Raw genomic sequence first — 6,015 nt, forward strand, 5'->3', positions numbered from 1 at the left:
CCCCTCCGCCCGCTTCCCCCCTCTTTGTCTCTCCTCCATGGGAATGCCAGCTCCCGTTGGTTGAGGATGCAGCCTATACGTACCCGTTTCTTTCTTTCTCTCCGTGGCTCTCCGTGACCCTCTCCGGCTTTCTCACAGGCACTCACGCCGTCAAAGTTCATTCAGACCTGTTTGATGTGTGGCACAGAGAGCCAGATGAGCTCGAATCCCAGAAGCATAAAAACTATTAAGTAATGCTTTAACATGCAGCGGATGTGCTGCAGGTTTTCTGACCCAGTCTTCCCTTGAATCCCTTATATCCTTGTTATGTTTATATGACTTTTATCCTGTTACACAGATTGTAGAACAAATATTCAATCAGTGCTTGATTTCACTGGTGGCTTTAACAGCAACATATTCATGCTGCCTCTATATATTCTCTATAAGTCAAAACTACCGTATGGAGGAGAGGTGCATAGGGATATTTTTTCTTTTTCAACTCATGTACTCAGTACTCAGGTACCAGCTTGGTATTTTTGCTTCAGTAATGTCCGGGGGGACAAAATGTGCCAGACTGAAGGAAAAAGAAAACAGAGCAATCAAGTGTATTAAAAGTGAAAACCTATCTTCAACATTGCTGCAGTTTGCCTGTGACAGCTTTTTTTTTTTTTTGCTTTGACCATTTCGCCAATTAAATTACAGTAAAATGTAAGAAAACCATGGAAAATGCTCCCTACAACACTACAAGGCAATCCACGGTGATGTATGCATAATTCGCATATATTAAAAAGTGGCTGCAGTGATAAAATTGGTCATTAATGCAGATGTTAGACAGTCCAGACAGTAGTTATTGAATACGTGCCAGCGTGCCACCTCTGCTGATAGCCCTACACCCTAAGACAGACCATGTTTGTCAGGTGGTGAAGAGGTGAAGAGGCTTACCAGCGGTTTGCATCTCGCAGTGAATCCCCTGAGGTCATGGTCACGTGGTCTTCTCTTGGTCACTGACATGGAAACAGGTACTGTACGTCCTACATCCCGGAGAGCGTTCCTCCAATGCCGTGCAGTCATATGGGCCGCCTGCTTATTGGCAACTTAGCCAGCAATCCACTTTGTGTCTATCTGATAAATTTGTGCTTGTGTTTTAGCTTCATTATTATGTTATTCACTTGTACGGTCGCCTCTTTACTCTGAGTCACACGTGGTCTCTTTAGTGCATGAGCTAATGTTTGAGCCTGAAGAACAAAATGTACGATACTTATAATTTATACAAAGGGCTAAGAGACGTTTCTGGAAAGCAGCAGAGGCGCACAGTTCAGAAATGCTAATAGATTTGGATTCATGAAGATGACACGGTGACATTTTTAAGAAGAAAGAAGATGAGGGAGCAGGGGAACGGAGTCTGAATGACTAGTTGGGAGATATAGAAATGTCTAATTGTTTATTCAAGTGGATCTGACAAAGAGCTGGAGTGAGTCTATTAAAACTGAAGGTGGACCATTATTACATTCTGAGCGTACACTGTGCCAATGCTCTTTCACCCCTCCTCTCATTGTGGCCTTGCTGAAGAGTTACAAAAACTCAGGGGCAAATCTGATTGCACTAACTTTGTATTACGAAGTATATTTTCTGTGTACTCTGGCCACAAAATCGTACTGAGTGTATGAAAGTAGGTTGCAGGAGCAACACTCAGTTGTTCTTGTGAATATGGTAGATACGGTCAGGTCTCTGAATGTCTTTAAAGCTTATTGAGTGAAATTAGTGCATAATAGCAAATAACCACAACTGCCCCAAGCCCGAGCCAGACGCTGACTAAGCCGTGTGAGTGAGCGGTGGAAGCACCTTTTCAAAGGAGTTGATATTCCAATTCTACACACATGACTTAACACAAAGTTTGCATTTCCCCGATTGTTTTGCAGCCGGGCTAGTGTTTCTGTATGCATCCAAGCAGCCCACTGGCTGGGATACAGAGAGGCATTTGTGTGGGCAGCACTAATTAGTCTTTTCTGATTCTATTTGTGGCTTTGCCAAAAGGAACAGGAGAAAGTAAATGCTATAATTGTAAGTATGAAAAAGACAAGGGAAACGAATATCATACTTAGCGAGACTGTTGACTGCTCAGGTTCTGGATTCAACATCAGACAAACTGAGGATTAAAAAAAATGAGAAAACTTCAGAAAACGTGGTTTACATTTTTGACATGCATTTGTTCAGTCCTCACGTCTGTATACAATTTCAGACTCCCACCAGACCCGCTCTCCTGCCTCTCCGGACACCTGCATCCACTTGCGCAATTAGATTCCCCATTACATAAACCATGGATTCATTACATAGTTTGGCTTAGATCGGCTTGACGGTGCTCTCTGTTATCTCCAGTTTTCCACCGCTTGTTTGTTTCCACTGTGTGTGTTTGAGCCTGCCTGAATTCTTTCATTCCCATTGTTTTGCTTCTGTCCGGGTACTTTGGAACCTTGCAAGGAACCTCACTGGCTGAAGTCCGTTTTTGTTCTGAGTTGGCCTTTTTATTTATTTTTTCTCATGGCTTTGGATCGTTTGTTATGAGCAGTAATAAACCACCTCAGTTAGCTGGATATTTTGAAGGATTCTTTGGAAATGGATTCCTTCTCGTGAGCTAAGCGTGTCCGAAACACAACACTTCCTACACACATTACAAGTTGTGTGCTCTGAAATTAACAGACGGTAGCTCAAATATTCCACCGCCACTGCGCAGGAAGACGGTAGTTGATGAGTTTAGAGACCTCAGAATAACATTTCTGCTGTGCTGCTTCTCCTTACAATGTGCCGCTGCCTAAAATTGCTTTTGAATTATGCTGCATATCCCTCTCTCTCTTGGCACACTGCCTCGAGGAGTAAAATATTCACAGGTGGCTGACCTGCATCATTTATTACCGACCGACTGATCTCCTATCCCCATTGCAGACATTGGACCCAGACTGCTGCTTACTTCACATATGGTTGTTATGAATTGATCTCTGTAGCTGGAAACTCATTGTGTCTCTCAAATGCATGTGTACATGTTCAAATATTTATTTAGTTTAGGAGATTTACCAAGCAGCAATTGCAGAAAAACAGTCCTTATACTGAGCTTGAGGTCAAATAGATATTTGTGCAGTAGGTTTAAGTGTCTTTTGGCATTCAGGTTTCTGCACATCACAGCAACCCATCATTTGAATATGTTTTTGGCCCCCTTTAGTTTTCCATATTCCAGCTGTCACATACTGGTGTCTGCTGTGGAGGTGACCCAGCAGGAAATTAACTGTATTGTAAAGTTTATTGTAAGTATATCCTTCTTGTGACCGTGGACGCCGTTAATGTATTTGTCTCCATGCTGATTGCATGTTGGTGTTGGATTCTAATTATCCACTTCGTACATTTTGACTCAGAGTGTCTCACGTCTTCCACCCTGGTCGTTTCTTGTACGCTAATTCTTAAGTGACCCTGTCCATTTGTACAAATTCAAAGAGGTACACACCACTGTCAAAGTATACTCTTTGCATTTGTGTTATCTGAGACGAAAACATGTGTGAAGTTCAAGGGAACACTGAAAAATCACTAATATTGGGCAAAACATGGCTTCTCCTTTACAAATTGTGAATTTTATGAACTGGAAATTAAAATGGGTTTAAATTTCAGTGGGTTTGGAACCATCATTAATTTTAACACTGTATCTCTGACCTTTATACACCATTGTCTTGTTATTTGTGTTGTTATGTCTTGTTATTTAGACATCTGTCTAAAATATGCAATTCTGAAATTGTGTAGTGCTGCACAGTATATACAATACCTGATACAAAAAGGATATAGCGTAAGTGTCAGAGCAAAGCGGACCTAAACTCAGTGTAAAACTGAAACTGTTTAACTGTCACAAAAAAGGAATGAGACCTGAGTGCCAGACACACCCATTAGGAATAGTGTAGACAGGACTGTATTGCTTCATAACAGAGTTGAGCAATCGGAAAAACAGAACATTCCCGTTTAGACATATACATAAATCAATCAATGTTGCAATATATTCCTGTTCCAGATTCGCAGCAAGTTACTAGTCTTCACCCATAACATGGTACATTGGCACACTCTTAAGTGGCAGCTAGGCGTTTTGGATCACAATGTCTCAGGGGAAGGTATACATGTGTGTCGTCGTGTAGCAATGAAAAGAAAAGTTGTGTTGTTGTATGACTGTGCATGTAGATGGAGAATAAAACCGGACCTAAAATTGTACCTTGTGGAACACCACATGTAATGTTAGCTGTGAAAGATTGTAGTTACCCATTGTGACCGAAAAGGGTCCTTCTAAATATGTAAAATAAATGCATTTTATAAACATAATCAGTCGAGTGCAATGGCACCAATAGCTGGTAAACCATTCAGAAAACATACTGTACATCGTGTAAGGCCTGATAGTCAGCTCTTAGGGAGGAAGCCATTATACAAAGCTACTGTTTATAATGGATCCAGGCCCAAGGTTTTGGACAAGTATTGAGACATAATCAGAGAACCAAGAAACAAGGATGTTCAAGGGTAATAAATCTGGAAAGTGTTGAGAAATACCCCTGGGAGCTGCAGAGGGTTCCTTTGAGGAGGAGGTTAATGCATGTATTGAACTGTGTACTAAGCCTTGTATATTTGAAAGATTGGCTTCTGTGCTGGTGAATGGGACACGCGTTTACAACAGCTACATCATGAGTACCTTACGGGCCCCGAAAACAAAGGAGCCGCGCAGAGAAGTGAATCATATTTCCTGCTGTCTGTTTCATTCATACCGCCTCCATTTGGCTATATCTTTGCAGCTCCTCTCTGTTCTCAGTTCAGTAGCAGGAAGCAGATTTTATGCAGGCTTTTTTTTTTCTTTTTTTTTTTTTTGCAGCTGCCGTATGAGTGGAACAATCGCAGAACGCAATAAATCATATTCCCATTTCTGGCCGTGCAATTCAGGCACAGGCCTAGCTTATGGATGAATCCACAGCTGGAGCTTTACATCAGCGCAACAAAATTGCTGTGCGGGTTCAAAGCATATGTGTGCTGTGTATTTATTCAGTGGTATTTTCGGGGTGCAATGCATGAATGGCAGTCTCATTTTACATGGCTGTGGCGGGTAATGACTGAATAATGACCTGCTCTGTTTAGGTTCTCCGTATGTATAAATTGCATATTGTGTGCTATGCTCTAGCACACTGTTTGCTAAGGCTCTAGGGCGTGAACGGTTCTGGGGTTAGTGTGATACGTTGCTAAAGGCATGATGGGAGTAATATTTACATGTATTCACATGTGCTACTGAGCTACACACCTACAATGGACGCCGTGTTAAGGAAACGTCTGCTAACTTTGGTAATGTTTGCTAATGGAGGCCAGCGCTGCTAATATTTGAGGCCAATTATTAAAGACTTATGAAAGCCACATTAGGCAAACCTACATGTAACTGTCAGGAAAGAACACACAGAATAAGGCTTGACTGTTTAAATGAACGCAAAATTGTGCGTGTGAATCCTATGTGCCAAAGTATTTTAGCCCAAAGGGTTCTTCTCCTCACACCGAGAACAAAGAGGGCCCACCAGTCTAACTGGGAAACTGGACAGAAACCTAAACATTTTGAGTAAGTCCAGTGTTAAGTATTTTGCCCCGCCGCCTCTCCAGCGTTAACTATCTTCTCATGATAGCGTTTTCTCATCATTATCCCGGCACTTTACTCGTGGTTACACCTCTGTTCCCAGGCCAGTCAGCTTATGGTTGCCCGTGTCTCTATTGATGATGCCCTGTGAGCTAACTAGGGCCTGTGAACAGACAAGTCTCCCAGCCTGAGTGGATAGGACTGTCCTCTGGGAAACATGGGACTATGCTAAGCTGCTTTTTTTTTTTCTTACTTGGGTAAATGGGCAACGGAAAGACTGGAAGTCTTTCATAGTTGGTGTTCCTGTGATGGGAAATGGGGGACTGTAGCGGTTCAATTCCAGTTTTTAATATGAGTTGTTAAATGGCTGGATGCTTTTTCAGTAGTAATAGTAATAAAAGGAAGACATG

Source organism: Chelon labrosus (assembly GCF_963514085.1).
Source record: "Chelon labrosus genome assembly, chromosome: 11".
Taxonomy (NCBI): domain Eukaryota; kingdom Metazoa; phylum Chordata; class Actinopteri; order Mugiliformes; family Mugilidae; genus Chelon; species Chelon labrosus.